The 17,835-nt window shown below is 36.0% G+C and overlaps 1 long non-coding RNA gene across 1 annotated transcript; it reads right to left on the bottom strand.

The window, feature by feature from the left end:
• Positions 1 to 1,607: 1,607 nt before the first annotated feature.
• LOC134732572 (uncharacterized) lies at positions 1,608 to 3,673 on the bottom strand. The gene is made up of 3 exons (XR_010115884.1): positions 3,655 to 3,673; positions 2,460 to 2,529; positions 1,608 to 1,677 (listed from the first exon to the last, which is right to left on the bottom strand). It is a non-coding gene; the product is annotated as an uncharacterized lncRNA (long non-coding RNA).
• Positions 3,674 to 17,835: the final 14,162 nt, after the last annotated feature.

Below are 17,835 nucleotides of genomic sequence, written 5' to 3'. Positions count from 1 at the left end.
CAAATAAAACTACACAGAAGCATTCTGTGCAACTTCTTTCTGTTCTGTGCATTCAACTAACAGTGTTGAACCTTACTTTTGATTGAGCAGTTCTGAAATACTCTTTCTGTAGAAAATGCAAGTGGACATTTGGAGGGCTAAGAGGCCTATAGTGGAAAAAGGAATATCTTCAAATAAAAACTACACAGAAGCATTCTGTGAAACTTCTTTTTGTTCTGTGCATTCAACTAACAGAGTTGAACCTTACCTTTGATTCAGCAGTTCTGAAACACTCTTTCTGTAGAAACTGCAAGTGGACATTCGGAGCCCTAAGAGGCGTATAATGGAAAAAGGAATACCTTCAATTAAAAACTACACAGAGGCATTCTGTGAATCTGCTTTCTCATCTGTGCATTCAACTAACAGAGTTAAACCATACTTTTGATTGCGCAGTTCTGAACACTCTTTCTGTAGAAAATGCAAGTGGACATTCGAGCGGTAAGACGGTAATAGTGGAAAAAGGAATATCTTCAAATATAAACTACAGAGAACTATTCTGTGAAACTTCTTTCTGTTCTGTGCATTCAACTAACGGAGTTGAAACTTACTTTTGATTGAGGAGTTCTGAAACACTCTTTGTGTAAAAACTGCAAGCGGACATTCGGAGGGCTAAGATGCCCACAGTGGAAAAAGGAATAGCTTCAAATAAAAACTACACAGAAGCATTCTGTGAAAATTCATTTCATTCTGTGCATTCAACTAACAGAGTTGAACCTTACCTTTGATTGAGCAGTTCTGAAACACTCTTTCTGTAGAAACTGCAATTGGACATTCGGAGCCCTAAGAGGCGTATAATGGAAAAAGGAATACCTTCAATTAAAAACTACACAGAGGCATTCTGTGAATCTGCTTTCTCATCTGTGCATTCAGCTAACAAAGTTAAACCATATTTTGATTGAGCAGTTCTGAAACACTCTTTCTGTAGAAACTGCAATTGGACATTCGGAGCGCTAAGAGGCCTATACTGGAAAAGGATATCTCCAAATAAAAACTACACAGAAGCATACTCTGAAACTTCCTTCAGTTCTCTGCATTAACCTAACAGAGTTGAGCATTACTTTTTCTTGAGCAGTTCTGCAACACTCTTTCTGTAGAAACTGCAAATGGACATTCGGAGCGCTAAGAGGCGTATGGTAGAAAAAGGAATATCTTCAATTAAAAACCACACAGAAGCATTCTGTGAAACTGTTTTCTTATCTGTGCATTAAACTAACAGAGTTGAACCTTACTTTAGATTGAGCAGGTCGGAAACACTCTTTCTGTAGAAACTGAAAGTGGACATTCGGAGCGCTAAGAGGCGTACAGTGGAAAAACGAATATTTTCAAATAAAACTACACAGAAGCATTCTGTGAAACTACCTTTTGATCTGTGCATTCATGTAACAGAGTTGAAGCTTACTTTTGATTGAGCATTTCTGAAACACTCTTTCTGTAGAAACTGCAGTGGACATTCGGAGCGCTAAGAGGCTTACAGTGGAAAAACGAATATCTTCAAATAAATACAACACAGAAGCATTCTGTGAAACTTCTTTCTGTTCTGTGCATTCAACAAAAAGAGTAGAACCTTACTTTTCATTGAGTCGTTCTGAAATACTCTTTCTGTAGAAACTGCAGTGGACATTCGGAGCGCTAAGAGGCCTACAGTAGAAAAACGAAAAACTTCAAATAAATAATACACAGAAGCATTCTGTAAAACTTCTTTCTGTTCTGCGCATTCATCTAAAAGAGTTGAACCTTACTTTTCATTGAGCCTTTCTGAAACTCTCTTTCTGTAGAAACTGCAATTGGATATTCGGAGCGCTAAGGGGCCTATATTGGAAAAAGGACTATCTTCAAATAAAAACTACACAGAAGCATTCTGTGAAACTTCTTTCTGATGTGTGCATTAAGCTAACAGAGTTAAACCATACTTTTGATTGAGCAGTTTTTAAACACTCTTTCTGTAGAAAATGCAAGTGGACGTTCGGAGCGCTAAGAGGGTAGTACTGGAAAAAGGATTATCTTCAAATATAAATTACACCGAAGCATTCTCTGAAACGTCTGTCTGTTCCTTGCATTCAACTAACAGAGTTGAACCTTAATTTGATTGAGCGGTTCTGAAACACTCTTTCTGTAGATACTGCAATTGGACATTCTGAGCGCTAAGATTCCTATATTGGAAAAAGGATTATCTTCAAATGAAAACTACACAGAAGCATTCTGTGAAACTTCTTTCGGATATGTGCATTCAACTAACAGATTTAAACCATACTTTTGATTGAACAGTTCTGAACACCCTTTCTGTAGAAATTTCAAGTGGACTTCGGAGCGCTAAGAGGGTAATAGTGGAAAAAGGAATATATTCAAATACAAACTACACAGAAGCATTCTGTGAAACAACTTTCTGTTCCGTGCATTCAACTAACAGATTTGAAACTTACTTTTGATTGAGCCGTTCTGAAACACTCCTTCTGTAGAAAGTGCAATTGCACATTTTGAGCGCTAAGAGGCCTATATTGGGAAAAAGAATATCTTCAAATAAAATCTACACAGAAGAATTCTGTGAAACTTCTTTCTGATCTGTGCATTCAACTAACAGAGTTAAACCATGCTTTTGATTGAGCAGTTCTGAAACACTCTTTCTGTAGAAAATGCAAGTGGACATTCGGAGCGCTAAGAGGGTAATAGCGGAAAAAGGAATATCTTCAATTATAAACTACACAGAAGCATTCTCTGAAACTTCTTTCTGTTCCGTGCATTCAACTAACAGTGTTGAACCTTACTTTTGATTGATCAGTTCTGAAACACTCTTTCTGTAGATACTGCAATTGGACATTCTGAGCGCTAAGAGTCCCATATTGGAAAAAGGAATATCTTCAAATAAAAACTACATAGAAGCATTCTGTGAAACTTCTTTCTGATCTGTGCATTCAACTAACAGAGTTAAACCATGCTTTTGATTGAGCAGTTCTTAACACTCTTTCTGTAGAAAATGCAAGTGGACATTCTGAGCGCTAGGAGGGTAATACTTGAAAAAGGTGTATATTCAAATATAAACTACACAGAAGCATTCTGTGAAACATCTTTCTGTTCTGTGCATTCAACTAACAGGGTTGAATGTTACTTTTGATTGAGCCGTTCTGAAACACTCTTTCTGTAGAAATTGCAATTGGACATTCTGAGCGGTAAGAAGCCTATATTGGGAAAATGAATATACTCAAATAAAAACTACACAGAAGCATTCTGTGAAACTTCTTCTGATCTGTGCAATCAGCTAACAGAGTTAAACCATACTTTTGATTGAGCAGTTGTAAAACACACTTTCTGTAGAAAATGCAAGTGGACATTCGGAGCGCTAATATGGTAATAGTGGAAAAAGGAATATCTCCAAATAAAAACTACACAGAAGCATTCTCTGAAACTACTTTCTGATCTGTGCATTCTACTAACAGTGTTAAACCATACTTTTCATTGAGCAGTTCTGAAACACTCTTTCTGTAGGAAATGTAAGTGGACATTCAGAGCGCTAAGAGGGTAATAGTGGAAAAAGGAATATCTTCAAATGTAAACTACACAGAATCATTCTGTGAAACTTGTTTCTGTTCTGTGCTTTCAACTAACAGAGTTGAACCTTACTTTTGTTTGAGCCGTTCTGAATCATTCTTTCTGTAGAAACTGCAACTGGATATTCTGAGCGCTAAGAGGCCTATATTGGGAAAAAGAATATATTCAAATAAAAACTACACAGAAGCATTCTGTGAAACTTCTTCCTGATCTGCGCATTAAGCTAACAGAGTTAAACCATATTTTGATGGAGCCATTCTGCAACACTCTTTCTGTAGATACTGCAATTGGACATTCTGAGCGCTAAGAGGCCTCTATTGGGAAAAAGAATATATTCAAATAAAAACTACACAGAGGCATTCTGTGAAACTTCTTTCTGATCTGGTCATTCAACTAACAGAGTTAAACCATACTTTTGATTGAGCAGTTATGAAACACTCTTTCTGTAGAAAATGCAAGTGGACATTTGGAGCGCTAAGATTGTAATAGTGGAAAAAGGAATATCTCCAAATAAAAACTACACAGAAGCATTCTCTGAAACTTCTTTCTGTTCCGTGCATTCAACTAACAGAGTTGAAACTTACTTTTGATTGAGCAATATTGAAACACTCTTTCTGTAGATACTGCAATTGGACATTCTGAGCGCTAAGTGTCCTATATTTGAAAAAGAAGTATCTGCAAATAAAAACTACACAGAAGCATTCTGTGAAACTTTTTTCTGATCTGTGCATTCAACTAACATATTTAAATCATAATTTGATTGAGCAGTTCTGAACACTGCTTCTGTAGAAAATGCAAGTGGACATTCGGAGCGCTAAGGGGGTAATAGTGGATAAATGAATACCTTCAAATATAAACTACACAGAATCATTCTGTGAAACTACTTTCTGTTCTGTGCATTCAACTAACAGTGTTGAACCTTACTTTTTATTGTGTCGTTCTGAAACACTCTTTTTGTAGAAATTGCAATTGGAAATTCTGAGCGCTAGGAGGCCTATATTGGGAAAAAGAATATATTAAAATAAAAACTACACAGAAGCATTCTGTGAAACTTCTTCTTGATCTGTGCATTCCGCTAACAGAGTTAAACCGTGCTTTTGATTGAGCAGTTCTGAAACAATCTTTCTCTAGAAAATGCACGTGGACATTCGGAACGCTAAGATGGTAATAGTGGAAAAAGGAATATCTCCAAATAAAAACTATACAGAAGCATTCTCTGAAACTTCTTTTTGTTCTCTGCATTCAACTAACAGAGTTGAGCCTTACTTTTGAAAGACCTGTTCTGAAACACTCTTTCTGCAGAAACTGCAAGTGGACATTCTCAGCGCTAAGTGGCCTATATTGGGAAAAAGAATATCTTCAAATAAAAACTACACAGAAGCATTCTGTGAAACTTCTTTCTGATCTGTGCATTCAACTAACAGAGTTAAACCATACTTTTGATTGAGCCGTTCTGAAACAATTTTTCTGTAGAAAATGCAAGTGGACATTCGGAGCGCTAAGATTGTAATAGTGGAAAAAGGAATATCTCCAAATAAAAACTACACAGAAGAATTCTATGAAACTTCTTTCTGTTCTCTGCATTCAACTAACAGAATTGAGCCTTACTTTTGAAGGAGCAGTTATGAAACACTTTCCGTAGAAACTGCAAGGGGACATTCGGAGTGCTAATAGGGTAATAGTGGAAAAAGGAATATCTTCAACTAAATACTACACAAAAGCATTCTGTGAAACTTCTTTCTGTTCTGTGCATTCAACTAAAAGAGTTGAACCTTACTTTTGATTGAGCCGTTCTGAAACACTTTTTCTGTAGAAAATGCAAGTGGAGATTCGGAGCTCTAAGAAGGTAATAGTGGAAAAAGGAATATATTCAAATATAAACTACACAGAAGCATTCTGTGAAACTGCTTTCTGTTCTGTGCAGTTAACTAACAGAGTTGAACCTTACTTTTGATTGAGCCGTTCTGAAACCCTCTTTCTGTTCAAACTGCAATTGGACATTCTGAGTGCTAAGAGGCCTATATTGGGAAAAAGAATATCTTCAAATAAAAAATACACAGAAGCATTCTGTGAAACTTCTTTCTGATCTGTGCATTCAGCTAACAGATTTAAACCATACCTTTGATTGAGCAGTTCTGAAACACTCTTTCTGTAGAAAATGCAAGTGGACATACGGAGCGCTAAGATGGTAATAGTGGAAAAAGGAATATCACCAAATAAAAAGTACGCAGAAGCATTCTCTGATACTTCTTTCTGTTTTCTCCTTTCAACTAACAGAGTTGAGCCTTACTTTTGAAGGAGCAGTTCTGAAACACTCTTTCTGTTGATACTGCAATTGGACATTCTGTGCGCTGAGAGTCCTATATTGGAAAAAGGAATATCTTCAAATAAAAACTACACAGAAGCATTCTGTGAAACTTCTTTCTCATCTGTGCATTCAACTAACAGAGTTAAACCATACTTTTGATTGAGCATTTCTGAACACTCTTTCTGTAGAAAATGCAAGTGGACATTAGGAGCGCTAAGAGGGTAATAGTGGAAAAAGGAATATATTCTAATATAAACTACACAGAAGTATTCTGTGAAACTTCTTTCAGTTCTGTGAATTCAACTAACAGAGTTGAACCTTACTTTTGTTTGTGCCGTTCTGAAGCACTCTTTCTGTTAAAACTGCAATTGGTCATTCTTAGCGCTAAGAGGCCTATATTGGGAAAAAGAATATCTTCAAATAAAAACTACGCAGAAGCATTCTGTGAAACTACTTTCTGATCTGTGCATTCAGCTAACTGAGTTAAACCATACTTTTGATTGAGCAGTTCGGAAACATTCTTTCTGTAGAAAATGCAAGTGGACATTCTGAGCGCTAAGATGGTAATAATGGAAAAAGGAATATCTCCAAATAAAAACTACACAGAAGCATTCTCTGAAACTTCTTTCTGTTCTCTGCATTCAACTAACGGAATTGAGCCTTACTTTTCAAGGAGCAGTTCTGAAACACTCTTTCTGCAATAACTGAAGGAGGATATTCGGAGCGCTGAGAGGGTAATAGTGCAAAAAGGAATATCTTCAACTAAATACTACACAGAAGCATTTTGTGAAAATACTTTCTGTTCTGTGCATTCAACTAAAAGAGTTGAACCTTACTTTTGATTGAGCCGTTCTGAAACACTTCTTCTGTAGAAACTACAATTGGATATTAGGAGCGCTAGGCGGCCTATATTGGAAAAAGGACTATCTTCAAATAAAAACCACACAGAAGCATTCTGTGAAACTTCTTTCTGATCTGTGCATTCAGCTAACAGAGTTAACCATACTTTTGATTGAGCAGTTCTGAACACTCTTTCTGTGGAAATTGTAAGTGGACATTCGGAGCGCTAAGAGGCTAATAGTGGAAAAAGTAATATCTTCAAATATAAACTACACAGATGCATTCTGTGAAACTTCTTTCTGTTCTGTGCATTCAACTAACAGACTTTAACCTTACTTTTGGTTGAGCCATTCTGAAACACTCTTTCTGTAGAAACTGCAATTGGACATTCTGAGCGCTAAGAGGCCTCTATTGGGAAAAAGAATATCTTCAAATAAAAACTACACAGAAGCATTCTGTGAAACTTCTTTCTGATCTGTGCATTCAGCTAACAGAGTTAAAACATACTTTTGATTGAGCAGTTCTGAAACACTCTTTCTGTATAAAATGCAAGTGGACATTCGGAGCGATAAGAGGGTAATAGTGGAATAAGGAATATCTTCAAATATAAACTACACAGAAGCATTCTATGAAACTTCTTTCTGTTCCGTGCTTTCGACAAACAGTGTTGAAACTTACTTTTGATTCAGCAGTTCTGAAACACTATTTCTGTAGATACTGCAAGTGGACATTCGGAGCGCTAAGAGAGTAAGAGTGGAAAAAGGAAAATCTTCAAATAATACTACACAGAAGCATTCTGTGAAACTTCTTTCTGTTCTGTGCATTCAACTAAAAGAGGTGAACCTTACTTTTGATTGAGCCGTTCTGAAACACTCTTTCTGTAGAAACTGCAATTGGATATTAGGAGCGCTAAGCGGCCTCTATTGGAAAAAGGACTATCTTCACATAAAAACCACACAGAAGTATTCTGTGAAACATCTTTCTGATCTGTGCATTCAGCTAACAGAGTTAAACCATACTTTTGATTCAGCAGCTCTGAAACACACTTTCAGTAGAAAATGCAAGTGGACATTCGGAGTCCAAAGAGGGTAATAGTGGAAAAAGGAATATCTTTAAATATAAACTACACAGAAGCATTATCTGAAACTACTTTCTGTTCGGTGCATTCAGCTAACAGTGTTGAACCTTAGTTTTGATGGAGCAGTTCTGAAACACTCTTTCTGTAGATACTGCAATTGGACATTCTGAACGCTAAGAGTCCTATATTGGAAAAAGGAATATCTTCAAATAAAAACCACACAAAAGAATTCTGTGAAACTTCTTTCTGATCTGTGCATTCAACTAACAGAGTTAAACCATACTTTTGATTGAGCAGTTCTGAACACTGCTTCTGTAGAAAATGCAAGTGGACATTCGGAGCGCTAAGATGGTAATAGTGGAAAAAGTAATATATTCAAATATAAACTACACAGAAGCGTTCTCTGAAACTTCTTTCTGTTCCGTGCATTCAACTAACAGAGTTGAACCTTACTTTTGATTGAGCAATATTGAAACACTCTTTCTGTAGATACTGCAATTGGACATTCTGAGCGCTAAGTGTCCTATATTTGAAAAAGAAGTATCTGCAAATAAAAACTACACAGAAGCATTCTGTGAAACTTCTTTCTGATCTGTGCATTCAACTAACAGAGTTAAACAATACTTTTGATTGAGCAGTTCTGAACACTGCTTCTGTAGAAAATGCAAGTGGACATTCGGAGCGCTAAGAGGGTAATAGTGGAAAAAGGAATATATTCAAATATAAACTACACAGAAGCATTCTGTAAAACTGCTTTCTGTTCTGTGCACTCAACTAACAGAGTTGAACCTTACTTTTGATTGAGCCCTTCTGAAACCGTCTTTCTGTAGAAACTGCAATTGGACATTCTGAGTGCTAAGAGGCATATATTGGGAAAAACAATATCTTCAAATAAAAACTACACGGAAGCATTCTGTGAAACTTCTTTCTGATCTGTGCATTCAGCTAACAGATTTAAACCATACCTTTGATTGAGCAGTTCTGAAACACTCTTTCTGTAGAAAATGCAAGTGGACATACGGAGCGCTAAGATGGTAATAGTGGATAAAGGAATATCTCCAAATAAAAACTACGCAGAAGCATTCTCTGCAACTTCTTTCTGTTCTCTGCTTTCAACTAACAGAGTTGAGCCTTACTTTTGAAGGAACAGTTCTGAAACACTCTTTTTGTAGATACTGCAATTGGACATTCTGCGCGCTGAGAGTCCTATATTGGAAAAAGGAATATCTTCAAATAAAACTAAATAGAAGCATTCTGTGAAACTTCTTTCTCGTCTGTGCATTCAACTAACAGTGTTAAACCACACTTTTGATCGAGCATTTCTGAACACTCTTTCTGTAGAAAATGCAAGTGGACATTCGAAGCGCTAAGAGGGTAATAGTGGAAAAAGGAATATATTCAAATATAAACTACACAGAAGTATTCTGTGAAACTTCTTTCTGTTCTGTGCATTCAACTAACGGAGTTGAAACTTACTTTTGTTTGAGCCATTCTGAAACACTCATTCTGTTAAAACTGCAATTGGTCATTCTTAGCGCTAAGAGGCCTATATTGGGAAAAAGAATATCTTCAAATAAAAACTACGCAGAAGCATTCTGTGAAACTTCTTTCTGATCTGTGCATTCAGCTAACTGAGTTAAACCATACTTTTGATTGAGCAGTTATGAAACACTCGTTCTGTAGAATATGCAAGTGGACATTCTGAGCGCTAAGATGGTAATAGTGGAAAAAGGAATATCTCCAAATAAAAACTACACAGAAGCATTCTCTGAAACTTCTTTCTGTTCTCTGCATTCAACTAACGGAGTTGAGCCTTACTTTTCAAGGAGCAGTTCTGAAACACTCTTTCTGTAGTCACTGCAAGAGGACATTCGGAGCGCTAAGAGGGTAACAGTGCAAAAAGGAATATCTTCAACTAAATACTACACAGAAGCATTCTGTGAAACTTCTTTCTGATCTGCGCATTCAACTAACAGAGTTAAAAAATACTTTTGATTCAGCAGTTCTGAACACTCTTTCTGTAAAAAATGCAAGTGGACATTCGGAGCGCTAAGTGGGTAATAGTGGAAAAAGGTATATATTAAAATATAAACTACACAGAAGCATTCTGTGAAACGTCTTTCTGTTCTGTGAACTCAACTAACAGAGTTGAACCTTACTTTTGTTTGAGCCGTTCTGAAACACTCTTTCTGTAGAAAATGTAAGTGGACATACGGAGCGCTAAGATGGTAATAGTGGAAAAAGGAATATCTCCAAGTAAAATCTACACAGAAGCATTCTCTGAAACTTCTTTCTGTTCTCTGCTTTCAACTAACAGAGTTGAGCCTTACTTTTGATTGAGCAGTTCTGAAACACTCTTTCTCTATATAATGCAATTGGACATTCTGAGCACTAAGAGTCCTATATTGGAAAAAGGAATATCTTCAAATAAAAACTACACAGAAGCATTCTGTGAAACTTCTTTCTGATCTTCGCATTCAACTAACAGAGTTTATCCATACTTTCGTTTGAGCAGTTCTGAAACACTCTTTCTGTAGAAAATGCATGTGGACATTCGGAGCGCTAAGATGGTAATCGTGGAAAATCGAATATCTTCAAATAAATACTACACAGAAGCATTCTGTGAAACTTCTTTCTGTTATGTGCTTTCAACTAATAGAGTTGAACCTTACTTTTGATTGAGCATTTCTGAAAGACTCTTTCTGTAGAAACTGCAGTGGACATTCCGAGCGCTAAGAGGCCTATAGTGGATAAACGAATATCTTCAAATAAATACTGCACAGAAGCATTCTGTGAAACTTCTTTCTGTTCTGTGCATTCAACTAACAGTGTGGAACCTTACTTTTGATTGAGCCTTTCTGAAACACTCTTTCTGTAGAAACTGCAATTGGACATTCGGAGCGCTAAGAGGAATATATTGGAAAAAGGAATATCTTCAAATAAAAACTACACGGACGCATTCTGGGAAACTTTTTCTGATCTGTGCTTTCAACTAACAGAATTAAACCATATTTTGATTGACCAATTCTGAAACACTCTTTCTGTAGAAACTACAAGTGGACACTCTGAGGCCTAAGAGGCCTATATTGGAAAAAGGAATATCTTCAAATAAAAACTACACAGAAGCATTCTGTGAATCTTCATTTTGTTCTGTGCATTCAACTAACAGATGTGAAGCTTACTTTTGATTGGGCCGTTCTGAAACACTCTTTCTGCAGAAACTGCAATTGGATATTCAGAACGCTAAAAGTCCTATATTGGAAAAAGGAATATCTTCAAATATAGACTACACAGAAGCATTGTATGAAACTTCTTTCTGATCTGTGCATTCAACTAAGAGAGTTAAACCATACTTTTGATTGAGCAGTTCTGAAACACTCTTTCTGTAGAAAATGCAAGTGAACGTTCGGAGCGCTTAGAGGGTAATAGCGGAAAAAGGAATATCTTCAAATATAAACTACAAAGTAGTCTTCTGTGAAACTTCTTTCTGTTCTGTGCCTTCAAATAACAGATTTGAACCTTACTTTTGATTGAGCAGTTCTGAAACACTCTTTCTGTAGAAAATGCAAGTGGACATTCGGCGCGCTAAGACGCCTATATTGGAAAAGGGAATATCTTCAAATAAAATCTACACAGAAGGATTCTGTGAAACTTCTTTTTGTTCTGTGCATTCAACTAACAGAGTTGAACCTTACCTTTGATAGAGCAGTTCTGAAACACTCTTTCTGTAGAATCTGCAAGTGGACATTCGGAGCGCTAAGAGGCATATAGTGAAAAAAGGAATATCTCCAATTAAAAACTACACAGAAGCATTCTCTGAAACTTCTTTCTGTTCTCTTCATTCAATTAACAGAGTTGAGCCTTACTTTTGGTTTAGCAGTTCAGAAACACTCTTTCTGTAGTAACTGCAAATGGACATTCGGAGCGCTAACAGGCGTATTGTGGAAAAACGGATATGTTTAAATAAAACTACACAGAAGCATTCTGTGAAACTTCTTTCTGTTCTGTGCATTCAACTAACAGATTTGAACCTTACTTTTGATTGAGCATTTCTGAAACACTGTTTCTGTAGAAACTGCAGTGGACATTCAGAGCGCTAAGAGGGTAATAGTGGAAAAAGGTATATCTTCATATAAAAACTACGCAGAAGCATTCTGTGAAACTTCTTTCTGATCTGTGCATTCAACTAACAGAGTTAAACCAGACTTTTGCTAGAGCAGTTTTGAAACACTCTTTTTGTAGAAACTGCAAGTGGACATTCGGAGCGTTAAGAGGGTAATAATTGAAAAAAGAATATCTTCAAATAAAATTACGCAGAAGCATTCTGTGAAATTTTTTTCTTTTCTGTTCATTCAACTAACAGAGTTGAACCTTACTTTTGATTGAGCATTTCTGAAACACTCTTTCTGTAGAAACAGCAATGGACATTCGGAGTGCTAAGAGGGCTACAGTGGAAAAATGATTATCTTCAAATAAATACTACACGGAAGAATTCTGTGAAACTTCTTTCTGTTCTGTGCATTCAACTAACAGACTTGAACCTTACTTTTGATTGAGTCGTTCTGAAACACTCTTTCTGTAGAAACTGCAGTTGGACATTCGGAGAGCTAAGAGGCCTATATTGCAAAAAGGAATATCTTCAAATAAAAACTACACAGAAGCATTCTGTGAGACTTCATTCTGTTCTGTGCATTCAACTAACAGATTTGAACCTTACTTTTGATTGAGCAGTTCAGAAACGCTCTTTCTGTAGAAACTGCAAGTGGACATTCGGAGCGCTAAGGGGCCTATATTGGAAAAAGGAATATATTCAAATAAAAACTACACAGAAGCATTCTGTGAAACTTCATTCTGTTCTGTGCATTCAACTAACAGAGTTGAACCTTACTTTTGATTGAGCAGTTCAGAAACACTCTTTCTGTAGAAACTGCAAGTGGACATTCGGAGCGCTAAGACGCCTATAGCGGAAAAAGGAATATCTTCAAATAAAAACTACACAGAAGCATTCTGTGAAACTTCTTCCTGATATGTGCATTCAACTTAGAGATTTGATCCTTACTTTTGATTGTGCAGTTCTGAAACACTCTTTTTGTAGAAACTGGAAGTGAACATTCTTAGCGCTTAGAGGCCTATAGTGGAAAAAGGAATATCTTCATATAAACACTACACAGAATCATTCTGTCAAACTTCTTTCTGTTCTGTGCATTGAACTAACAGAGTTGAACCTTACTTTTGATTGAGGAGTTGTGTAACGCTCTTTCTGTAGAAACTGGAAGTGGACATTCGGGGCAATATAACATGAATATATTTTCACTTTAAGCATAGGAGTATAAGAGTAAGGGAACATGCCTGCAATTCCACAAGGTTTGATTTTATCTTACATATAGTTCGTTATCCAGTCATTAAGTGTTTGCTGTACTCGATCCTGTGCCAAGTGCTGGGAATTGAGGTATGAGGACAAAGTTGTAGAAACTCGGCCTATTGAGATTCTATTCAAAAGGCTCTCCTCAGCATAAATTAGTAATCACATAAATAGACGAGATATTGACATATTATAATATATGCTATGAAGAAAAATCAGATTGAGGATTTTTAAAAGAGGTTGAAGGTGAAGTGAGATAAGGTGGGATCAAGAAAGGCCTGTTTGAGGAAATTAATCTCAGGCCTGAAAGAGGAGAAAATGACAAGAGATTTCCTGGCAACCAGAAGAACACTTGACAAGGCCTTCTAACAAGAGAATGTTCTGCGTGTAGGAGTAATAGAAGTCCATGGTGGCCGGAGCATAGTAAGTGAGTGATGCATGACGTGAGGTTATACACCCATTTAGAGTTAGGGGGTCCGAATATGGGGTGTGAGCTTTCTTGCACAAGTATTGGGAAGCTTCTGCAAGATTTTTCTAGGGCAATGACCTGATGTTATTCCTTTCCTGTTTTCTTTTTCTTTTTCTTTTTTTGGTGATTACTCTCTTTGCTTTCTAGGGTATAGATGGTAGAAGGGGGAAGTGGAAATATGCAGACACATTAGGGATCCATCAAAATATTGAACTGAACTGATGGGTTTGGCCGTGGTTTGACCTAGAGTGGTTATTATAGAGAATGAGCAGAATGGATGCATTAGAGAGATTTCTCAAGTTTGATATGGTTGAGCTACAGATTGGAAACAGGTAGGAAGATGGTAAAGGAAGGGATGACATCAGGTATACTTCGAGTTTGGTGTTGACAAGAAGGGTGCATGGTAGAGCCGTTTATGAGAAGGCTTCAGGAGAAAAAGGAGACTTGGAAACTATTCAGAAAGGTCAGAGACTGTGTTCTGAATCTCATGGTAGAAACAGGAAGGATTCTATTGTATACAGTAACAGGAAGAAGAATGCAAATGCAACGTTTTGACCAGCTTTACAGAGTTCAGCCAAACAAGCCATACCTAGTTCAACCTCATGTTAGAGATGAGCAAACTGAACTTCAGAACCTGTAAACAACCTGTCAGAATCAAAAACGAGCCAGAAGAATATTTCGCCCATTACATGATACTTTGTTTATTTCAATAGTTATAATTATTTTAGATATTTTACTTTCTTGGTTTTATTATTAAGCACAAATAACATTGTACTTAAAGTTTATCTCTATTTTTCACTTTTCTTATTTTATCATAATTTCAGGTAAAAATCAATCAAAAAATTATATTGAAATTGAAATACTGAATTTGATAGTAAAGACAAGGCATCCAAATGAAAATGAAATTTTCCAGGTGAAAATTTCCAAATCATAAATATGTAGGGACAAAAACCTTTATTTATAAGGAAAAAGATAATTCTAATTAATTGATGATTCAAAGGTTTACAACTTTAAAAGTAAATATTATCTTTGAAGTAAAGTCCATTTAAATTATTTATGCAGCCAAAGTTTTAGTAATTGTATATGTATAACATGTAAACTTTTTCGAGAAAAATGGAATTGGAAATGTTAGAATATTATGTGGAAAAAATCACCTAAAGGAAAAAATTATCTCCTCATGAAGGATTACTTTAGCCACTTTGACCGGTGTAGGTAAAAGAACACTAAATGCACATGAATATGATTAGGAGATGCGTGCTTAGAAATACGTTATCATTGAAAAGAGAATTGTATTATCAGGTTTGCAGGGGCCCTTCTTATCCTTCATATTTATGTAACTTTGTCATCTATAGAAAGATTATGGGAATTTTAAAAATAGCTGATAGTTAAGAAACATCACCATAACACTGTGCTGAATGCATAATAAAACATTTCCCTTCTCTCCAAAAGCCTTTTAAAATTATGTACCATAATCAGTATGGCCAGCAGAGGGTCATTTCCATGTTCAAGTTCCTCTGTTTCTCGAGGGTGAGAATCCTTCTATAGTCTTCTGAGGGTGACACTGTAGTGTTTTCTTAGCCTGATTATTTTTACCTATTTTTTCCGATCCTTTCCTTTGTATATTTACATTTTACATATTGAAAGTTATTTTTTCAAATATTTTATATGCAAGTTTACAAAGTACAACGACTGTACATTAAAATAACTTATTTATGCCATATGGAAGTTTAAATATAATTTTACAATATCTAATATTGATTGTTGAGTTTCTAATCATTGATACTTGACATGATTTTTCCCAGCATACCTCAAAATATTCTTCAAAATCCTGCGAATTAATTCCTGTAACACTTCTGAGGTGTATTAATAAGCTAGAGATGTAAAGAAGATTTGCAGAGAAAATTAGGTTCCCAAATTAGAAATTTTGTCCCACTATCGACTAGAAACCTCTTGAAATGATCAAAAACAATAATAATGCATGTCATAGAGGAAAACCAATAAGGCTGCTGCAGCATGACTACCTCTATGACCTCAGACAAGTTACATGAGTGTCCCTACTTCTGTGACCTCAGACAAGTTACGTGTGGGTCCGCACTTATTTTCTTCATCTCTAATAAATATTTGACAAATCTCATTTTCAAAAGTATTTTAAGGCCTTTCCACCTTTTTTTTTTGAGATGGAGTTTTGCTCTCATTGCCCAGGCTGCAGTGCAATGTCATGGTCTCGGCTCACACAACCTCCGACTCCCGGGTTCATGTGATTCTCCTGCCTCCACCTCCTGAGTAGCTGGGATTACAGGCGCGCAACACAACGCCCAGCTAATTTTTTGTATTTTTAGTAGAGTTGGGGTTTCACCATGTTGGTCAGGCTCTTCTTGAACTCCTGACCTCAGGTGATCTGCACGCCTCGGCCTCCCAAAGTGCTGGGATTACAGGCATGAGCAACTGCGGCCTATGAGGGCTTTCTACTTTTAAGATTTCAGGATGTATAGCCTGGGAGGTAAATGGTAGTATATATATATATGTATATATATACACACACACACACACACACACTGTATATATATACATATATACGGTATATTATACTATATATACATATATACTGAATATTATACTCTATATATACATATCTACTGTATATTATACTGTATATATATATACACATACACACATACACACATGAGACAGAGAGAAGAGATAGACAATTTCATGTGAAAATATAAACTGTTAACATAATATTTTGCTTCTCTGAGGAATATTTAGCATTGTTCTCAATCTTCTCTGCAGAATTTAAGCATTTTTCTCAGAACTCACCAGATAGAATGAGGGAGGGGCCATATGATACGAGCCAGAGATGAAGGGAGAACAATAGAGAGGGTGCTTTGGGAAAAATAGTACAGTAAGGCTAGGGAATACTTCTCTCCAACAAAAAGACCAAGGTCACAGCTGTATCTCTTCAGAAGCCAAACTTTCTTTTGAAATGTCAATTTCCATCTATTTCTTGCTTCACAGACATTCCATTCATTGCTGGATTTCAAATAAAGCCTTTCCATGTGCAACCTTTCTATAGAAAAAGAGAAATATGGGGGACAGTACAGTCTAAGAAGTGATTAAGAATATCTAGTGGACTTTCCCAGACTGTAAATCTTTACATATATCTGAGCCTAATGAGGTGATTTATTGTGCTATAATGCACAGTGAACTATACAGATGCTTCTTTTTGATCATGCTGCAGAATGGAACTAAATGCTAAATACCAAATAGCACTCCCATGATTCTTATAGATGTCATTCATATGGCATATTTATGCTTTTTTATATAGCAATTCTTATTCTTAGCTCTTAGGCAATTACGGAATCTTTTTTGTCATTTTAATAATCATGCTCCATTTGAGTTATGCAATGTAGAAATTCTAAGTAGAAAATCTTGTTTTTATTGAAAGTTTTTAGTAAACATTTTGGAAAAAGTCTGTTTTTGATGCTACTTCTGCACGCTTTCTCAACATGATATTACTTGGTATTGTCCTTATTAACCATAGTACACCATATTCTGCAAATGTTAGAGAGGGTTAAAAATCAGTCATGTATAAGTAAAGCTAATGAAATAGAAAGGAAACCATATTTAGGAAATGGAAGGCAGAAGCAAATGTATTAACCGTGAGTTAGAAACGGTTTAGTCTTTGGAATGAAGCAGCAAGAGTTTAAAAATCTTGTTTGTGATTCACTAGCTTTGTGACCTTGGAGAATTACTTCAGATTTCTGAGTATCAGTTTAGTAGGTGATATCAATTGCAACTTCGCAGAATTATCACAAGTATTAAATAAAGGACTTAGTATCTGGGAGAGCACAGAAAATTACTAATAGTTACATTTTTGTTAATATTACCGTTATTATTATCATACGTATAGTATTTTCTTTCACTGACAATGCATTTAGGACATAAGGAGAACTATAGAACAGTGCTTCTCCAACTTAAATGCAGAGCATGAATCACCTGGAGTTTTGTCAAAATGCGAATTCTGACTCAGTAGTCCTGCAAACTAAGGAAATCTTGGTAATGCTGGTGCTGCTAGTTCACCAACAGACCACACGTTTTGCAACAGCTATATAGAATGTCCTGTTTCTTTTTTTAATCACAAAACATGGCAAGCTCTAAATTAAAGCAGAATAACAGATTTAAATGTTAATATTCAT

Source organism: Symphalangus syndactylus, chromosome 15 (assembly GCF_028878055.3).
Source record: "Symphalangus syndactylus isolate Jambi chromosome 15, NHGRI_mSymSyn1-v2.1_pri, whole genome shotgun sequence".
In the NCBI taxonomy this organism is placed as follows: Eukaryota; Metazoa; Chordata; class Mammalia; order Primates; family Hylobatidae; genus Symphalangus; species Symphalangus syndactylus.
Note: the sequence above shows the minus strand (reverse complement) of the source record. Positions and strands in the feature narration are given on the sequence as shown.